Source organism: Myotis davidii, unplaced genomic scaffold (assembly GCF_000327345.1).
Source record: "Myotis davidii unplaced genomic scaffold, ASM32734v1 scaffold49, whole genome shotgun sequence".
NCBI lineage: Eukaryota > Metazoa > Chordata > Mammalia > Chiroptera > Vespertilionidae > Myotis > Myotis davidii.
Genome location: NW_006300375.1, coordinates 1,373,100 through 1,395,916, shown reverse-complemented (window position 1 = coordinate 1,395,916; position 22,817 = coordinate 1,373,100).

Here is a 22,817-nt window from a genome sequence, read left to right as displayed (position 1 = left end):
GAATGGAGGATGCTGAATTGGGAAACTTATGTTGGATCACATAGATAAAGCTTCCTAACGTTCCCAGGAGTGATTGCCCATTCAAATAAGTATTTACTGCAAGCCCCTGCAGAAGTACAGAGGGGGGAAAGACAAGGATTGTAGAACAGTCAGGTTACCCGATCCGGCTCAACTTCGGCCTCTGTTAAGCCACCTCTGGCCTTTGCTGACCCTTTCTGGACGTTTCTTTGCCACCACCTTCCTGCACATTGAAAAGCACTGGAACTCCAGCTCTGTTCATGATTCTGACGTGAAATTGAGCCCCTACAGTAATATGATTAACATGCAGCACAGTAGAAATTACTGCAACCACACTCTGAAGTCAGGCCAAACACATGGTCTGTAGACATGATAATCTTCAATATAGATCACAAATGAGTGTTTTGATTTTCAAGTGAGAACATTAACTCCAGGATTACCACCCAGAGAGCTACCTTCACATTGCCAGGGCATAATTAATTTTGAATTATGCAAGTACAGCTCTTTTCAGTCATGTCTGAAATTCCATTCAATCTGGTATGAAAGCAACTCTAACACACAGACATAGTATGAAGGGTGCAAATTAAATCCACACAACGAGGGTTTCAGGCCAGCTTTCTGGAAGCTTATTTGAGCATAGCTCATGTCACTGTTGGGCAAATATATAGAAGGGAAAGCACTAATATCCTGACCGAGTTACAGCATGAATCTAGCCTCAGGTCTAAAGTTGAAGTTATCCATTAGTAATATTTCAGTCTTATTCAAACAGGGCAGGATTCTTGGAGCAATTCAGAAGAACTTGATGCACGGTGAGCACTACCAGCCCACAGATTTGAGGTAATAGCAATCTCTTGTGGGAGGAAGGAACACAGGCAATTTACCAAATGGCACCCTACTGACCTGAAAGAACAAATTTAGCTCATTAGAGAGGTTTCATTTTGAGGGGATTTTATTTACCAGATCTTATCGTAGGACTTACAGTGAATGCTGCTTTGATTAAAAGTATATTGGAATATTTTTCTACCCTCTGGTCCTTTTATGAAATAGGAAGGTTTATATTTAGTGGCAGATTATAAGGTGCCAAGTAAATATTCTAAAATTGGAAATCAGAGGTATGCTAAAGCAGAAAGCTATATTTCTATGTTCACTGAGTCAGAATGATACCTATTATGGAATTATGAAAATGCAGATGGTTTATAAACTCTGATTCTCAAAGGAAATCCTCTCCTCCTTGAGGTATTCAGCATATGTTATTTTAAATTCTGAGTTTCTCTGTATTGTATATCCTATTGAAAAAAATTGCAATTAAATGTGATATATTGAGGCTTCCCAGCCTGCAGTTCAGGATCAAGTTACTAAAATTTCTTTTAGACTGCTTCTTTCACTAAAAGAAAAGAGAGAGATCTTGGAAAAGGAGATAAAGTGAAGCATTCACATTCCAGGATATGTAGAAAGAGGGAGGTGGTACATTACCTTGTAGTGCATTGTGTCACTATTATTTCTGTTTAGAAAAATAATTTTTAGGATAATGTTGAGGCTGCTCAACATTTCCACCATCATAAAAAACAAATGACTTGTCAAGCCCACAAAGTAGAGACCTCAATTGACTTGGAGAAGTAAGAGGGAGAAGTAATTATGGAAACACAATTCCAAACGCTTTGAGAACTGCGTATCATGTTTTGCCCTGTGGGTCTCTGAAGGACTCAACTGACAACATGCTGTTGCTAGCCCCTGTGATACTCCCACGGCGCCGTTTAGAGCTCTCTCATCATTAAATCGCAGACATTTTGTGGAATTGATAAATATAGTCTTCAACATTAACTAAATAATCCTCCCAATAGTCTGGTAAAACAGATGGAGAAAATAAAACAGAGAAGTTGTTAAGGGGCTTAACTCAGCCCATAGAGACAAACTTGTGACTTACTTAGTACTGGACCTCCCTCGTTTCAGTTTATGACACCTTCTCTTCCATTTTTTACTTATAAATAACAACCACAGATCCAAACCACAGCTACCCCAACCCCCTCTCCCTCCTGCTTGTCTTTAATTCTTTACATTTAATCAAGAACAGGACACAGTGCTGCTGCAAAGGGAAGTATGACTTTTTCCTCTATACACTTCCTTGAGCATTAGAATGGCTTTTAATAAGACATTTTTCCAAATGGATACATTTTTGGGGGTTTATATTTTAAGAGACCAAATTAGTTTAAAGCATATTGTTTCGATCAATCTCTAAGTTACTTTTATTCCTTGTTGCTTGATGCAATCAACTCCTCTTTAATTAAGTGGAATGCACTCATTATTGCATTTCTTCTTGGTGACAAGCACTTTGTTAGCCACTATAGGGGCATAAATGAGTATAATATGGGGGTCATCGAAAAGGAAGCTGGAATGGGACAGGAAAATGATGTCTAAGCAGATAATAATTGTCATAGTAATGTTGATAATTCTTGACAGTTTATTTTGTTCCAGACCCTGTGTTGAACATGCTTCACTTCATTTGATCCTTTGATGTAAGAGCTACTTCTATTCTCATTTTTTACAGACCATGAAACTGAAGCTTGCCAGGTTAATGCCTTTTCACATTGAACCCATGTAAATAACTAATACCCCATTCACCCATTCAAGGCTCATCAAACAATCTTTTAATACCTCAATTTTTCATATATTTTTTTCCACATAGAGATTGTCTGGCACTTTCAGTTCTCAATATAATTAATACTTTTCATTCTAGTTTATATTTTTATGATTTTTCTTGGCTTGAATTCTATCCTCAAGTATAATCAATTCTGGGTTAGTGAAAAATAGCATTTCAGAACCTTCAAAGTTGAGAACTATTTTGTCAATTATTTTTAGGTCATGATACCATGTCAGTTTTTGTGGTTAGTGGTTTTTCTCTCAAATACCAGCTAATCCTTGGAAATTTTCCTGACTCAGATGGATGTGAATGCTACTTTTCTATTGCCCTACACTGCTATATTTATTTTTATACCGTATTCATACAATATCCTTCATTTTCAAATGATAAATATCTTAAGACAGAAACTAAATCTTGCTAAATTTGAATTATTCACAGGCCAAGTTCAGCATCTGGTATATAGTAAGTCTCAATGTTTGTTGAATTGAATTTTACTTTCCTTAGAAGAGCTCTTTATCTATGAAGTCTTTAATCTTTCCTTGCATTACTTATGCAATATTTCTAAGTCTTTACCTGTCCTTTATTTTTTCCCACTTGTTTCAGAGGAGTAGAGGTCTCTCCTCCTTTTCAAATGTGGACCCACCATTTTTACACTGTGGTCTTCATTGATATATTTTCTCCTTGACCAGTAGCCACTCATTATCTATTCTTCCCTCTCAACAGCTCTCATGGCCATCTCTTCCTGTGCATATGATTTTAAGATTTATTTTAATCTTCACCTGAGTACATGCTTTTTATTAATTTTAGGGAGCAGTAGAGAGAGAGGGAGAAAGAGAGAGAGAGAGAGAGAGAGAGAGAGAGAGAGAGAGAGATGTGAGAAACATTTATCACTCCCATACACTCCTTAACAAGGGACTGAACCCGAAACCTAGGTTTGTGCCTTGGCAGGGAACACATAAACCTGAAACCTTTAGGTGTATGGGATGAAGCTCCAACCAACTGGGCCACACCAACCAAGGTTATAAGTTTTATTTTGATTCCTTAAATTTTCTCCCAAAGGGAACAATATGGAGAGGCTAAGGAAAAAGAAAAAGTACCTTCATTGTGGAGAAACACTACCTAAACCAGATGATTGAGGTCAATATCAACAGTGATAAATCATATTGATTGTATGTGCATTTGATAGGCTGTGATGAAAATGGCACTTCATCTCTGTGGTCTTCCTCCCAAGAGTGTATAGCCCCACTCAAACCACGGGGAAAGCGCCAGATAAATTCCAATAGGGAGCATTTGAGAAAATACCTGACCTGTACTGTCAAAACTGTGAGAGGGTGCAGGCCAGGCTGAGGGACCCCCGAGTGCACGAATGTCATGCCCCGGGCCTCTAGTACTGTATAATTAGTATTATTTGTTTAGTTCATAATAGTAGAAATTGGTTGTGGGGTCAAAGGGATCTAAAATTATTCAAAAAAAGTCTCCTTTAAAACAATGCTACACTTCTGTGTAACAGTTCTGTCAAATGAAAATATAATGTAAATCATTTGCACAATTTTAAATTTTCTAGAAATCACAATTTAAAAAGTAAAAAGAAATAGGTGAGCCCTGGCCAATAGCTCAGTTGGATTTGGAATGTCATCCTGTGCACCAAAAGGTGGCCAGTTTGATTCCTGGGCAGGAGACATACCTAGTTTGTGGGTTCAATCCCAGGTCAGGGTTGGTATGAGAATGAATCTTTCTCTTTAATATTGATGTTTCTCTCTCTAAAAAACAACAACAATAATAAACCATGTCCTCATGTGAAGATTAAAAACAAAAAAAAGAAATGGGTGAAATTAATACTTTTTTATTTTATGTAGCCCAATATATCTAAACTATTATCATTTTAACAAGTAATTGTATAAAATTATTAATAATGTATTACAATCTACTTTTGGTAGTGTGTTTATGTATAATACTAGAAATGACACAGGTGCTTGACAGAACTATAAGAACAACACTGTGGACAACGCTACAAAGTGAAATCTCATCCTACCAAAAAAAAGCTGTGTTTAACAGGAAAAAAATATTTTACATTGCTTCAGCTTTTAAATAAATTCAAAATGTAGTTTCTCAGGCATCCTGGCTACATTTCAAGTTCTCAGCAGCTACCATGGCGAGTGGCTACTACATTGAACAACATAGTTCTACATGCTTTACTTGTTGCTTGTTTCCATTATCTACTGTATAACAAACTACTCTAAAAATTGCCTTTAAATAACAACAATTTATTATATCTCAGAATACTTTGAGCTGCCCTTGTAGTCATGTTCTGGTTTCCTTTTGTGTCTCTCATCCTGACTGTGGTAGAGAGTCACTGGGGCTGGAACATCCAAACGGCCTTATTATAAATTGACTCCTTGCCTATAAGGGCTGGATTGCTGGGTTGACCAGGCCTCTCTCTTCTTCCCTGTAGTCTTAGGGCATCTTCTCTATACATGTCCTCTCCATGTGTTGTTTCTCCAGCAGGGTAGCCAGATTTGATGTGTGATGGTTCAGGACTCCCAAAAGCTCAAAATTGGCAACTTCCAGGCTATCTTAGGATTTGATCTGAGACTTGCATATTGTCACTTCTGTGCTGTTAAATATTGTTGTTGTTTAAAGCGAGTCGGAGCCAGGTCAGATTCCAGGTGGAAGAGGACGTACACAAGGGCATAAATCCCAGGAGGCACGGAGAACAGTGTTCTGGAGTGTTGGCTAAGTTTTCGACAAGTGTAAAATCCCCAAAGATTGTCACTGTTAACTCCCATAATTGTGTGCTGTTATTTCAGAGGAACAGAGAAACAGAGAGGTAAGACACATGCTCGAGCAAGGGTGCCTCAGGAAGTCGGGAACCTGAGCCTCAAACCCAGACAGCTGCCCTGGTTCTGGAGCTCTGCCCTTTGTGGTAACTGTTTAAATGTTAAATTCGTTGATGTAAACAACTTTCAAGGAAGAGAGAGACAGAGAGACGGGTCTACCGAGCAATATTTTAAATCCCTGATGTTATGCTTATTACGCTTAAAGCTGTCATTACCTACATTTGCTGGGAAAAGATCTCTTTTTCTCCCTCTCAGTCTTGTTCCATCTGGCTCTTGCTCTTACTCCCTCTTTCTTTCTATGGGTAAGTTGTGGTGGCTGTGTGGAAATTTCTGCCAGCTTTACACAACCTTTTCACTTAGAAGTCACCGTAAAACACATTTTTGTCTAATCACCCACTATTCAGGGCTCTTTCTGCCGACCTTAAACTCTTCTCCTGCGTAATCACTGAAGATTCATCAGTGCCATTTGTAGTTCCGTGTAATAGGATATGTTTGCGTTCCATATTTTTTCTAGGCGAAGAAATCAACTCTGACAAAGTAATGACCGCAACATAATTGTCGTTAACAAAAAGGTTACAGTGTTCTCACCGGAATCATAGAGCTGAGAGTCATTCTTCTTTGTGACTCCACATCTTCCTTTGCTCTGAGCTCTTTAAACAAAATAAATAATCATGCCTTATTAAGCACCTGCTCAATGAAGTCGGAAAATCAGACGATGGCGACATTAAATCCTGACCTTTGACTTCTTCTGTCAGATGTCAGAATGATTATTTCTACTGGATCTTGGTTTGACATTGGGGAGCAATTGGCTAATCCTCAGATTCTCCAAACTTGCTCTCTGGTCTCTTGTTCTGTGTCTTAGATTTATTATGATTTATTCACCATGTGAGGTAATAGGATCTCCTTTCATCTTAAAGGGACAACGTCTATATGATTTTGAGTCCTAGTTCTCAAGGGAACTTGGGGAAAAATGGAAAACTTAGAAATAGGCGATTACCTCTTTTCCTTTTTGTCTTCTTTTTCTAATATAAAATTTGGACAAGTGTATAAGTGAAGAGAGAGGTGAAAGGCAAAGACACTGGACCTAATTAGTTGGAACTTCTCTTGTGATGGGAAAATAGTAGAATAACTCCACACCCAGTAGATGAGCTATGGATTTGAATAGCTTTTCCCAACAGTCAGCCTAACATTTGGTTTGAAATGTAATCACTGGGCCTTTAGTATTTAAAGCATAGTTGGAGTTGGCATTGCCTTTATGTTACAAATATGATGAAGTCCAGAATTGTGAACAATATCAGCCCAGATTATACAAAGAATGAAGTTTGAGAAAAAGTATTTTAGTAGACTAGATGGGAGAAAGAAATCTTGGGTAAAGGTATTTTAGTAGACTAGATGGGAGAAAGAAACCTTTTTTAACATTTTCTATTTCATACTGAAATAGAAAATGTTTAAAAAAGTGAAACATATTAATCAAACATCTATTATGTGTCAAGTATTGTGCTGGGCATGGCATACATACGTAGACAGGAAAACTGAACAATAGAAGTAGCAGCCCAAGAAAAGGAGCCAGAACATAGGTAGTAAAATAGAAAAAGGAGAACAGCACAAAAATAATAAATGAATGTAGCATTTACTGAAAAGATCCAGATCAGAATATAACATCTATTTCGTAAAATCCAAAAACAGAGACCACAGAGCTCTATATCCAGTTATGAAAATTTAAGTGGAAACAGACAGCTTTTTCCTATTCCCCTGCAATCCACTAAGCTTTATTAATTTACTAAGCTCCCCAGTTTTACTATTACAATCCACTCCTCACAATTCACTCATTCCTTCTTTGCTGAAGTTACCCACAGTGCTTCTCTTGTTTGTTTCTTGACTGGATACTGGTTCACCATCACGATTTTAGAAATTTTGTGTTGTTGTTGATCCATGTGTCTTAATTTTGTTTTAGGAAATATGAGTTCTTTAAAGATTTGAAATAAAAGCTGCTAAATAAAGAGTCCAGGTTTAGTTAATAATGAAATCAATTGGGGGGAGGGAGGAAAACATAGAGGATAAGAATATTAAGATGGCTTTTAATGCGGAGAGCAGGGCTTATACCAGGGCATAGAATGAGAAATTAGCTAAAAACGGGATTTTAGGAGAACAAAAGAAGTGTAATAGTGATGGTCAAAGAGGTAATGAAATCACTATTGTCTTTTTGTGTCGTCTGATATTGATTTTGTTTTATTTTCTTCCCTCCCCATCCACAAAGATTTAAGTTTGACTCTCAAATAAGAAATGTTTTAATTGTATTCAGAGATTATAGGAGAGGTTGAAAAAAAATAATTCAAAGTAAAATTGAGAGTGGATGTCTATCCAGGCAGCCTAGTTGCTTGGACCATCATCCCATACACCTAAAGGTTGTAGATTCAATTCCTAGTCAGGGCATACACCTAGGTTGTGGGTTTGATTCCCAGTCAGAACACACATGGAAAGTAAACTGATCCATGTTTCTCTCTCACATCAATGTCCCCCCTCTCCTCTCTGTCTCTTCTTTCCTTTCTCTAAAAATCAGTAAACATAAAACATATCCTCAGGTGAGGTTTGAAAACAATTGAGAGTAGAATGGTTAAATTTCCAGGGGAAAAAAAAAGATGTGAAAATATTGAGTCTCATGCAAGGAATAAAGAAGAAAGAAATTTTTAAAAAGCTATTAAAAGTGTTTAAACCTAGGTGAATTTTTGCAATGGCCCCAGCAGAAGAACTGATTGCTTTAAACTTGACAAGGCTAACTGAGTAGTAAGAAATTTACCAGAAATACTCAATATACAAATAGATTTGATCTAAGCTACACTTGTGAGACACACATTACCCACACATTTACCTTCCTTTTGTCTTACCCAAGACATACAACACACATTTACTTATATGCATGCACTCACAGTGAGCATGTTATTATTACTACTATTATTATATCTCAAGCTAATAATGAAGACATTTGGAGCTAGGTGATACTATTAAATCTTCAAGGATTCCAAAGAAGAGTTGTATGGTAATAAGAGAAGGAGTAAAATTAGGAAGACATTTCAAAAGGTATTGTAACAGAGAAATATGGGATGCATGCAGGGCTCTTGGCTGTTTGGTTCAGCTGCTCTCCAGAAGTAAACACTCCGTGGGAACTTAATAAATACTGGTTGACTACATAGTGAATTGTTCAAGGTCAGTGCCTCCACACCTTTTTCATGACACAGAAGGCTTAGGAAATACATAGTAAATAAGGGTAAACAGATGTGGCTTCGTGCAGCTGGAGAGGACTGACGCCAAGGGTTCCAGCCCGCCCCAGGTCTTACAAAGGATGCGCAGTGGGGCTTCTGAGCGCCTGCATTTGCCGTGGCCCATTGCAGGGGAAGCACCAGTGTAGTCTATGAAAACATCACTTGAATTATACTTTTCTTTAGGTCTGACATTAGCTCGTTTTGTCTTTTAAGTCTTCTGGACAGATATTGCTGTGGGTGGGTCGGATAAAAATGTTCACTCTACTTGGATTCCCACTTGGCAAGACCTACACCATGGCACTAGATATTATGGGCTAGATTCAACTCCTGTTCACCCATCCACAGGGTATTCTTATATAATATATTCAATACACATTCTACTGTGTTTTTTTTTTCTTTCACTCAATTAATTTTATGCAACCTCCAATCTAGTAGTAACTGACTACCTTATACTTTTAAATTTATCAATTTTGCTTCTTGTCTCCATGAAATCTTCCCTTGGCTCAAATTTCTCTTCACTTAATTGTTTTCTCAAGTTTCAGAGTTCTATATTCTTTTGAATCTATTTGAAAAGAAAAAAAATAGAAATCTAAAATCGTATCCTCCTCATTATCTTTTGTGTTGTTGATTTTATTTTGCTTTTATTGAATTCATGCAGGCTCACATCTTCCTAGGATTTGCCATCAGAAAGAGTCCAGTCGGTTTATTTGCCTTGTTACTGACATGTGGGTTATCTGGAGAAGTTTTGGAGAGGAGCTTATTATAGTATGTGGGGCTTGGACTATGTGATTCCTGGAAGAGAAGGAGGAAGTGGATGCCTACTTTGGATTCAGTGTTATCAGGAAGCGGGGTAAGTTCAGTGACTGATTTCTTAGTCATTTTTATCTAGAAGGTGAGAGGATTAAAGCCAAGCTAAAGTTGTCATTGATAAAGAAGTAGTTCTCTCTCATGTGAATCAGCAGAGAGGCTGTTATTTTTGTGGAGTATCCTCATCTCTGTCTTGTTTCAGGCAGAGCGTAACTTGTCTGTCTTGTCCACCACAGTCACCAGGTGTCTAGGTCTGGGTATTGTTTATATTCTTCAAGCATTGTTTATGTTCAGTTGGGAACATTAGGCCTCGCTACCAGGCCTCCAACTTTGTTAAAGCGAAATCTTTTTATTCATGTGTTTATTGTTCTCTATTTGCTTACACTCTCCCTGGAGATCTTTTTACTAGAGTGTAATGATTTATAACCAAGCAGAAGATGGGATAGATTCTGTCAGATAGTGGTGTGGTTCCCTTCCTGAAATCTTTGAATCTAAAAAAAAAAAAAACAAAACCCACAAAGAAAACACACCAAAAAACAAAACAAAACAAAACAAAAAAACAAACAGAGAGAAAGAGAAGGAAAATAGAGCTACTGTGAATATACTTTGCAAATATCTTAGCCACCATCGTCAGAAAAGTCACAGCATGAAATTTTGCTCCTTTGAAGCCATCCTGTGTCATAAATGAGACTCACAGGTGTCTGCATTCTCCCTCACGTGGCCACACAATTCAAAGGATAGTTTCTCAAATATAGTATCTCATTTTTGGATAGATGATTCCACCTATTTTAACTTCCCCTTTGTGGTTTCCATTTTGTGTAAAGGATATTGCTAAGCTTTGTCAGAATTATTTCCAAAGTGCAATAATATATGAAAAATCCCAAGTGTTTTTTTCCAAGCTATTCCTTAAACTTATCCCATCTGTCTAGGTATAATAAAGACTGAAGTTTCTGGGAGGTCTTCTATTACTTTTACTTCTTTACTTTTCTTCTTTTATGTAGCTTTTTAAAAAGTTTTATATCCTGTTAGTCATTTTGACGGGAACTGGCAGGGAAAGAAGCACAATTGGTTTGGGAGGTAATCATTTCACTCTCTTATCTGGAGAAATGTATGTGATTTATAAAAACTGAACAACAACAAAAATATATTTTCCATAAACAGCACTTAAATTTATATATGCAAATTATTGTAATCTCTGCAAAATGTCATCAACCCAAAATTTCAGATAAAACTTTTCCTCCCAAATGAGAGAGAAACAGACTATGTAGTAAATAGAATAAGAAGCGTTCTCAGTACACTTAGATAAGGAAAGATCTGGTGTCCTGCAGCATAGCCCGGCATTTCAAACATAGATGTGTCTGAGAGATGACCACTTAGCCAGCTTACAAACTTGCTGGCTTGTTTTTAGGAAGGACTTAGTCACCAGAAATTAATCTAATGTTGTACTTCCAACTGGCTTCCTCCTCTGACTCAGAAAATCCTCATCAGTGACTCTTGATCCCAGTGATGGTGGAGTAAAGGAATGAAAGCTTTTTGATGTTGTGCTCAGAAAAATACAGCTTAGAAGTAAAACAGGAAGTCTGCACTTTCTGCATCCATCAGTGTCCGATAAAAGCAAAATAGCTTCATTTCTCCCATTGCTCACTGATTTAGATGAGATCAATAGAGATTAATTTCTTTATAACTGGTATGTTTTTTAATTGCTCTCAGAGATACAATCATGTACTTTCAAAAATAAGAAAGAATTTGGGAGTCCTCTAGTTCTATGACTAAACTAATACAAAAAAATTTTGATCTGAGTTCAATTAATCTTATTAAGCAGACTGTCCCCTCCCAAAGGTGAGCTACATTCTTAATTTATTTACTATCTCATTTATAAATATGCACTGTGAATTTTCAAGACAGGATATAAAATACAGTATTTCCCAAACATATGTGATCAATCAAAGCCTTTTCAATGCCATATCTATTAAAATTTTCTAGAAGAATATTTCAAAACCCACAGTTTGGGAACATAGCTATTCCAACGTTTTCATTTTCATGAAAGAAACCTGGCAGACATAATCTAAGTGATATATCCATAATCTGTTAGTGTCAATTTCCAGTACCCAAGACTTTAATTTCCAGGCTTTTCCTCTATATCGAACACGTCAACTATGTATGCATATCTCCACTGGATGATTACTGTTAAACACACTTATCTGTATAAAATTGTATTATCTCTTTATTATTTCAGGACACACTAAAAAGCCGTTTCATTGTCTAATGAATTTATAATCAAGAAAATAATCCTAATCTGTCAAAGCTGCTTCGTTTTGTTCTTTTCCTATTTGTCCATCTTGCCAAATACATATAGCTACTTTTAGGATAGATCAAATGATACAAGACTGATAGGAATCAACATAAGATGGAAGTTTTTGTTTAAGTATTTGATTAGAGCCAACAAAACATAGTCAATCAGCTGAAGTTGGCCTACCATGTTCCTCTTCATTGCCACAACTACAAATTCAATCTGAATCTCATGTTTATGTGTCTATTGCATACTTAGAATAAAGCACTGATTGAAACCTCTTTTAAAAATAAGCAGCCTTGCTATTAGTCAAGTTTCACATTTTACTAATATACAAAATATATTAGTTTCTTGGAGGAGAGTACCAGTGGTAAAGCTATTTTGGGAGCACTTAGCTCAGTAAACAAAATGAGGGCGGGATTGTAACTGTTAAAGATTAAGTCAGGAGTAAAAATAATAGTCGTTTCATGTAAAGGCCTTTTTTAACTTTCCACAGGAGGGCTTTTAAACTATGTGGTAAACTAAATAGTAAGTACAGTTTTATCAAACTGGAGATAACTTAGAAAGTAAATATACCTAAAAATCTAATTATGGCCATTTGTAAGAACTGTTATTTTTAAATATATTTTATTTTATTTTACTTTATTGATTTTAGAGAGAGAGGAAGGAAAAGGGAGAAGAGATAAAATCATAGCTCAGCTGCCTCCTGCATGCCTCCTACTGGGGATCAAGCCTGCAACCCAGGCATGTTCCCTGATGGAGAATCAAACCTGTGACCTCTTGGTGCATGGGACTACAGTCAATCCACTGAGGCACACAGCTGGCAACAACTGTTATTTTTAAACCAAGATATTTGAATTAATTTAATCATCTTATACAATAATTACATTGTTATCATGTTTCACAAGAAATATTTTCATGACTGCTTATTTTTTAAAATAATTTTTATTCTAGTGTAACAACCATTCTAGAAAAAAAGTTATCAAATTCTAACAGAGGGTTAGCTGTAGATGAAAGAAACGTATCTATTTTTCTTGTGATTCAGATGAATGGGTGTCTGGATCCTTAAGAAACGTTATAACATGTGATATAAGAAATAGAGCTTGCTGCTTCCATCTTTACCCAAATATGTCCCTCCTCTATACAGTGTGAAGATCTTTCTTTCTTTAAGTTTCTTACCTGGCCCACCTAAGTACAACTTAAAAATGGCTCTAGCCTTAACATATACCCTTTCTCTGGAATCAGACTTTGGTTATTCAGCCCTATAAAGAATCCAACAGTGGCATATCACTATACACCTACCTGTTGTTGCCCTGAACACTAACAACATAAATGCTAGTGTGAGTATGGAGCAACAGGAACTCTCATCCATTGCTCATGGGAATGGGAAATGGCATAGTCACTTTGGAAGATAATTTTTCAGTTTTTTACAAAACTGAATATACTTTTACCGTATGATACAGTATGATACAGTAATTGTACAAATTGGCATTTACCAAAAGGAGTTGAAGAATTATGATCACACAAAAAACCTGCACACAGTTCATATCAGCTGTATTCATAATTGCCAGAAATTGGGAACAACCAAGATGTTTCTAGTAGGTGAATGGATACACAAGCTATGATACATGCAGACAATAGGATAATATTTAGCAATAAAAATAAATTACCTATAAAGCCATGAAAAGACATGGGAAAATCTTAAGTGTATATTACTATGTGAAATAAGTCAATCCAAGAGGGCTACATATAGTATGATTCCAACTGTATGACTTTATGGAAAAAGCAAAAAACTATGGGCACAATAAAAGATCAGTGGTTGCCAGGTTTAGGGGGATAATGGAGAGGAGAGTAAAATAAGTAGAGCACAGAGGGATATTTTAGGCCAACATATTTATAATATAACTAGAGGGCTGATGCACAACAGTTTGTGCACTCGGTGGGTTCCTCAGCCCAGCCTGTGCCCTCTCGCAGTCTGGGTCCCCTCGGGGGCCCCTTCCCCTGGCTGCTGGCACCAGTTTTCCTCTGGAGTCCGGAATCCTGGCCTTCACTCTTTGCTCGCCACGCCGGCCTTCACTTGCTGCTCCTGCCCCGGGCCAGCCAGCTTCACTCCATTGCTTGGCGCCTACATATGCAAATTAACCACCATCTTTGTTGGCTGTTAATTTGCATATCACCCTGATTAGCCAATGAGAAGCATAGCAAAGGTATGGTCAATTACCCTTTTTGTCTTTTATTAGATAGGATGATGGATATAAGTTATTATGCATTTGTCCAACCACATAGAATGTACTACGCCCAACTGTGAACCATATGGTAAACTATGGACTTTGAGTGATGATGATGTGTCAATATAGGCTCATCCTTGGTGAAAAATGCACCATTCTATGAGTGATATTGATATGCATGTGTGGGGGCAGGACGTATATGTGAAATTTATACATCACCCTTTACATTTTATTATAAACCTAAAACTGATCTTAAAAATTCTTCAGTTAAAAACTGAACTTGTTTGGCTCAGTGGATAGAACATCAGCCTGTGGACTGAAAGGTCCCAGGTTTGATTCCCCTCAAGGGCATGTACCTTGGTTGTGGGCACAACCCCAGTAGGGGGTATGCAGGAGGCAGCTGATCGATGTTTCTCTCTCATTGATGTTTCTAACTCTCTATCCCTCTCCCTTCCTCTCTGTAAAAAATAAATAAAATATATATTTTTTAAAAAGAGTCTGTATAAGACAGGGGTGGGCAAACTTTTGACTCAAGAGCCACAATGGGTTCTTAAACTGTACCAGAAGGCCGGAACAAAAGCATGGATGGAGTGTTTGTGTGAACTAATATAAGTTCAAAGTAAACATCATTACATAAAAGGGTACGGTCTTTTTTTTTTTAGTTTTATTCATTTCAAACCAGCCTACGGGCCGTAGTTTGCCCAGGGCTGGTATAAGAAGTACCTATTGTTGTGAATTTCCAGTCTTCTATATGTAGTTATAAAAACAATTTGAAGTGCAAATTATTTTGGGATGTTTCACACAAATCCTTCAGGAAAGAGCAATATCAAATCCATCTTTGTGTCAAGAACAAAACAGTGCCATTTAAGTAATTATAGTTTTAATGAAGAATAGGTGAAAAGTAAAAGAAATAAACTGCCTTAATTTTCAAAATACGTTTTGCTTCAAGACATAGGTGTTTGTAAACAGGATGAACAAACATCTTAATTTGCCCCAAATGAAGGGGTTTTCTGGGAGGTAGGGCTTTCAGTGCTAAAACCAGGACAGGCTTAGGTAGACAGGGATGATTTGTCAACATATTTGTACATAGGAAATGGGAGACAGGAAAAGGAAGCTAGGAAAACCCCGATTCTAATTAGGTCCCAAGGATCTAATGGCCTCCTATGTAACCTTTCTGTCCTTGGTCACTTTTTTTTAAAGCTTTCCTTGCCCGGGGATTCTTGACTCAAACTTTTTCCTATCTCACTATTTATCTTGTTTCACTTACCTTAGACCTCTTTCCAAGGCACAGATATCAGGACAGCAGTACCCTAAGCAGCTCTGTCCTCAAATAATCCTTTTCTTCCTTCTGTTCATTGAATTGCACTTAATTTATTCTATTTCTTCAGAGATTATACTCGTACTACAATAAATTATGCTGCCATACATGCTAATTTCTGCATACATATCTATTTGCTTATTGTTTCTTGAACAAATATATATTAGATACTATGTCAATGATAGTTCAAGACCCTTCCCCCACAATAGAGAATATAAAAAGACACAGTAACAACCTTCAAGAAGATTATGTATGGACACTCTAAGAAATAAATATATAGTTGATTCTAGTTTAGGACTGTAGTCACATTTTATAAAGTCACTGCAAACACTGCACCAAAGTCATTATAAACACTGCACCATTGCTTCTAGGGGAGACATATGGCTAAGTTCCTGCGAGTCTCTAGTCACATTTTCATCAACCAATTACCACATAACTTTGTTTTATGTTTCTGTTTAAAGACATCTTATTCAAATATACTGTTGATTCATTAACATTGTGGCTCCAGGCCAACAGCATTACAACTCATGCCTGTAGAAAGCTTATCCACATGTCCACAAATGACTGCAAGTATACTGTAAGTATTGATTTTAGGGTTACAAGTCAATTTCAGTGAGAAGGCAAGTTATATACAATCCTCAAATAATAAAGATCAACTATAATTCAATAAATAGAGATATCTGGGGAGAAAAGAGCCCTCAAGGCTGATGGCCAGATACAGAGCACCAAGGTAGCACTGTTTAATCTTTAGCCCTAAAGATGTATGTTTGCTCAGCAGACGCAGAAAAGGAGAAGCCTAGATGGAGGGTACCAAGTATTTGGGCACACGGAAGGGAACCTGCATGCATTGCTCAAACATAAAGAAAGGGTAAGGGACTATGGGAATATGAGGTTGAAGGGTGGGGAGAAGCGTACTCAGAAGGCTTTACTGAGACATGAAAGGTTTGGAGATTGTGAATGATAGAGAAATATTAGAGATTCTTAGAAAAAGCAGTGGAGTTATCAGATTTCCCCTACAGAGAGATTTCACTGGCACTTCTATGAAGGATGGATTGAAGAGGCATGAGGCAAGAGTCAGGGAACCCAGAGAGGAAGGGATAACAATTTGGCAGTCAGTCAGCAGAGAAATGGAGGTGCCTATATTATGGCAAACATCATTGGTAGAATGAGAAGGTGAACATGAAAAGTGTTTCGGTAATTTTTTGAGTTAATAAACAAGAGTTAACTAAAACAGATTAATGATAGCTGATGTCATTATCAAAATAGGGAGAGGAAAATTTTTGGATATTGCCATTTACTGAAATAAATAATATGAGGTCATCTGTTAATATTTGGTTATTTTACTTTCAGATGACTAGTAGGTCCAGAAAGTGATAGCTAACAGAGAGTTTATCATAAGAGTCTGGAGTTTAGAAGACCGTCAATACAAGATGCTTATTTAGGACTCTTTAGAATAGAAATGGAAGGCAGAGCTGAAGGCATGAAACAAATTGTCTATGTCAAAAGCAGTTATCACTAATGCTTACAATGCACATATTATGATATTGTTATTCCCAATTTACAGGTGGGGGACAGAAAGGATAAATTACTTTCTCCAAGCCCAATTGCTCTCATATAATAGAGCCTGGATTCCAACCAAAGGGACATGGCTTTAGATAACTTAGAATGTTCCCTGGACTATGTCAAGATTTAAGAACTAGACCAAGATGAAGAAGCCACAAAAACACTCTTTACTCACCATAACTCCATTTCTCCCTATTTCTGGCTAAAATCCCAAATTCCAATCAATGTTCATATTACTTCCAAATCTAAGAATTTTAGTGCCACCTTTTGAGCCTTTTATTTTCCCTTTTGGCAGGCCTTGCACTTGGTTTCTCATGCAGGTTTTATCCTTTGTTAATTTTCCAGCTGGAATTTCTGCTACTGTTTGCCTTACCAGTTCAAACTTCCTTGTCCTCATCCACTTGCTCTGTTCACTAACCTTCACTTCTTCACCTCACTTCTTTTCATTCTTTTTTTTAAAATATATTTTTTATTGATTTTTTACAGAGAGGAAGGGAGAGAGATAGTTAGAAACATCGATGAGAGAGAAACATCGATCAGCTGCCTCCTGCACATCCCCCACTGGGGATGTGCCCGCAACCAAGGTACATGCCCTTGACCGGAATCGAACCTGGGACCCTTCAGTCCGCAGGCCGACGCTCTATCCACTGAGCCAAACCGGTCTCGGCTTCTTTTCATTCTTGATGCATCAAAATCTCCTAACACCTGTTAGATGTGGGTATGATGTGAGTGTGTGTAATATAGATAGATAGGTGATGGATATAGATAGATATAGATGATATAGATATAGATATAGATATAGAGATATATGGAAATATATAGATGCAGATGGATATAATAAATAACTAAACATGGGCTTGATACCTACTATTCAGTGCATGTGTTCATGTTTACCCAGGATAGGAATGTATTAAATCAAATGAGTGTGTAGCTGAACATTTGTGAGTGGTTAAACTATGAAGACATAGCTAGGAAGGATATTGTAGAGCTTTATGCAGGCTAGAAGAAACTATGGAAATAAAAAGGGAGTTGATTTTAGGAAAAGCAAGGTATAAGCCACTATCAACCTGCTAGCTTACTAAGATATTCATAGAAAAACACTGAATTTTCCATGTACCTTTTTAAATATATTTTTATTGATTTCAGAGAGGAAGGGAGAGGGAGCCAGAGATAGAAACATCAGTAATGAGAGAGAAGCATTGACTGGCTGCCTCTTGCACCGCCCCCATTGGGGATTGAGTCCACAACCTGGGCATGTGCCCTGACCGGAAATGGAACTGTGACCTCCTGGGTGATAGGTTGAAGCTCAACCACTGAGCCATGCTGACCAGGCTGTAACTTTGATTTTTTCTTTGTTCCATGGCTTGAAACTCAAATCACATTTTCCTCAAGAAGCTATATTTCAAATTGTGGCCTCTATCTTGGTGAAGCCCATCTAAGAATATTTCACTCAAAAATCGACTAAAATGAAAAGCAACATTCCAATGTAAAGATAGCAATCTAAGTACCCACTCAGATCTGGACTATGGCCACCTTCACAGAAGGAAGCCCTCTTCTTGCAGTAATATCCATGGCGGGCTGTGTGTCCACGAAGGGGCAGATGTTCCTGTGGACCAGTAATTCAGTAGCTGTCCTTTCCTGTTGGTCTATACAAACCCAATATTCTTTCTTCCTTCCCAACCTCAGCTTCAGAGGCTTGAGTTGATTATAGCCCAACAGTTTATCACACATTATTATCACTGGATGACCCAAATTCCCTACTTGTTTATTTTACCTCTTTGTCTGGGCTAGCCCATTATACTTGCATGGCTATGGAAAGAGTATAAGTGACTCACTCTCTCTGCTTCCTGAACTTCAAGGGGCCTCAAGCATATGCATGTGAAAAGTCCAGACCACACATCTGTATTCCATCCTCCACCATAGACTACTCACCTTCTTGGACCAGCCACCTTCTTGGGCCTTCGGATGCCACACTGTAGACTCTTTCACTGACCAAACGTTAGTCAGGCCCTTCCATGGCCTAGTCTCAGCTAAGCTGTGACCATGGGCTTCAAAACTATCCTTGTTGGGCTGGTATCATGCAGTTCTGTAAGAATCCTGTCAAGTTGGTTTAGCCAGAATCCCCAACCTCAATATCTGATCACCCTTAATATCTGATAAATTCCTCATTCCCCATCATCCCCTAAATAATATCTGATTACCCTGGCCTGATTTCAGCAAGAATTCTGTCAAGTTGGTCTAGTTAGAATCTGCTCTTCTTCCTGATGTTTCCTTAGTAATTTTCCATCTACTGAGTCCCAACATGTATCTTAGCTATAAATCCTCACTTGCCATGTTGAATTCAGAATTGAGCCAAGTTATTATTATTTTGAAAATTTCTATAGAGGCTGCCCTTAACTTCAGATATATATGCCTGAAAATTCACTGTTACTGATTCCTTACACATATCAATATCTATATGTCCCCACCAGTAACACAAGATTTGAACACACTTTTATTATCCTTTGGTACCCATCACCCCTCACACCATTATATTGATTTTGAGAGAGATGAACTAGAACCTTACCCAATTTGCCATCTTGTCAAGAGATGCCACTGACCACTTCTCCATGTTAGTCACTACTTTGGTGAGATAAAGTGGAAAATAAAGAAGAGTTATCTAAATATGTGTGGTGTACAGTTCCTTCTTAGATTTCCTTTTTAGATCTTTATCATATAGATCTCAAACAACTCTCTCCATACTTGAAAATAATTACTTTTATATTTGTGTTAATTAGATTATTTATACACTTGATATGTAAAATGCTGCTATATAAATGCATTATGAATAGCTTTATTGACTATTAAGTGTCTGAAAGAGGGTTGTAGCTTCTTGCTTTTGGTTTTACATTCTGGCAAAAAGAACAAATAGTTCCAACCTTTGCTAATGGTTAGGAATGTTGGTTTTTCTGGAGCAAAACCTTGAAGAGCTGATTTCTGCTTATCAAATTACACACATTATCCTTGGTTCAAATTAAATTAAAAATTCTCATGTGCAAGTATTTCACTTTTTAAAATATATAATGCATCTTAAATAATGCATGTTAAGTGTTCTAACTCAGTGACAGAAATTAACTTTACTTTGGTATTTAATTGTTAAAATGTATAGATATAAAAAATAAAATGAAATAAATAAAATGTGTAGATGTAAACAACGCTTAATTAAACTATATTTTTGAAACAATAAACAGGGTGAAAAATGTATCAAGAGACTGTTATAACTTGTTTTGTTCTTATTTAGCACTGGACTTTAAAGATATAGGTAGACTGTATTTCCAAGAAGATTCCTTTTAAGACTTATGTATGTACACTTTAAATTGAATAGGAGAATATTATGAGAAATTTTTTTTTTAAATTAAAACATTATTGCCCTAACCGGTTTGGCTCTGAATAGAGCACTGGCCTGGGGACTGAAGGCTCCCAGGTTCAATTTTGGTCAAGGGCATGTACCTTGATTGAGGGTACATCCCAGTAGCAGGTGTGCAGGAGGCAGCGGATCCATGTTTCTCTCTCATTGATGTTTCTAATTATCTATCCCTCTCCCTTCCTCTCTGTAAAAAATCAATAAAATACATATTTTTAAAAACCACATTATTAACCAAAGCATATCTGTCAGAGAAATCTCTAGTCCTGACTGTGCTATGAATTTAAATCCTTAAAGTTTTCTTAAACAACCTTTACAAAGTCCTTGTGTTTAAACAAATCACCCATTACAAGCGATAGGAACCTTTCTACCAGTTTAAACCATGTAGTTTATGGCATTGTGTCCACCTGAATCAAACAAAATATTCCAACAACACCAGTTTGTAACTGCTTTGTTTAAAACAGATGAACATTCAAAATAAAAATAGACCTTCATCAATTTACTAATTTGATTTAAAAAGAAGCACATGGGGTAGGAATTTTAGAAAATGCTTCTATTTGGTGGATTTTTTTAAAAAATAATGAATCATAATAGTTCTGAGGAAAATTCTTTTGTTGTCTCACAACACTGGGTTAACTGTCATTTTTATTTGCTAGAGTTTAGACTGGACATTAATAATAAAGACTTAGTCCTCAAGAAACAGCTTCTGGTGGAAGAAATAAGGAAAAATCATAATTTTTAGGCTGTTTCATACTTTAGAGATATCTCATTGAGGTGCAGATAAATGAATGATAAAATACACCAGGATACACACTAATTAGGGTTCCATGTTGACCACCCAGGTCTGCTAACATTCACTGCATTCCTTAGTGCATTGCTCCTGTCATCTGTACCAGTGATCAGAGCATGATTCCAGCTTTCATTTCTCTTGAGCACCAAACCCATGTGCCAGACTGCCTACCATACAGTCCTCAAATCATCTCAAACTCCCAGTATTCAATGCTGGAACAATGAGCTCCCTATCCTAACCTTTTATCCCTTTAAACTTTTTTTTTTTAATTGTCATCACTCAGTTGTAAAACATGAAAGTCAAGGGGTCATTTATCACTTCACATTTCTTTCTCATATGCAAATTTGATGAAAATCACATTATCATTTCCCTGCTTAAAAATACCAAAATGTCTCATCGACATGATTAAATCTCTATCTATTCTGAATCATAAATTTATAATGTAGAATCCTAATATTTAGACCCTGGCCTCCTTGTCCACTTTGTATAGTTTCCACACATGCATAAGGTATGGCAATTCTCATTCTTAACTTTGCTTGTGGACACTGAAACTTAACACTACTTCCAAATATCCATAAAGACTAACTATCACACAAACTACCACAGGAGATTCTGATTTTTTATTTGTTTTTCAACAGTAAAAATGGTCTGTAGGAACAGGCTACAATTATAACACAATTCAATAATTAGAGATAATTACCCAAGAGTAATTTGTTTCAATATAGTAAAAACTTAGTGGACATGGGTCATTAAACAACCTTTTTCCTAATTCCAAATGATAACTTCCCATCTGGTAAATTGGTTCATTTTCTTCTTACCCAAGTTTATGTACTTTAATGCTGTCTGAAGGTGCCCCCTTATACTCCTTCAAAATATATTTAAATAGACTAGCCTTTCACTAATGGGGCCCAATAAAACTGAGATTTTGCAAAAAAGCAAAATTTGGGGGCCAAGTTTTGGCTCACATAAACAAAAAAACCCATAGTAAATTAGAGGAGTGAATTAAACTGATAGAGAACCTGTCTTGTAGAAAATAATAATTTGTGGGATCATTTAAAGGCATTTTACTAGATATACATATAATTCTCTTTCTACTTCAGGTTTCCTAAAGAGCAGGTATTAGTTTATAAATTTGATATGTGAGCCAGAAAGAAATCTATATTTTAAATAGCAACCTGAAACAATGTTCAATCCAAGAAAGGCCAACTCAGCTGTTTAGAGCCTTTTGGCTATTAAGCACATCTCCTAAATGCTTGAGGCATTTCCATGACTATAAGGTGTTGCTTTGAAAACTAGGATCCCTGAGGCCAAACAAGGTTCTAGCTGTCCTGTTTTAGAAATAATCAGGGTGCCCACGAAAGTCCATAATGTAAGAGTAACTGGAACTAGAAGGCTGCATCTATTATGATGGCTGAATATCTAATATTTCTATTTGATAGTCTTTTCTCTCATTTCCTTTCTTTCCCTTTCTCTTTTACTACCAAGCAATTTGTGTTTTTATTTTTTTATTTTTATTGAGATTTATATCGTTAATATACATTTTTATTTTGAAATAACTCAAATACAAAGAATTATGTAGAGCCTAGCTGGTATGGCTCAGGGGTTGAGAGTTGACCTGTGAACCAGGAGGTCACGGTTCAATTCCCTGTCAGGGCACATGCCTGA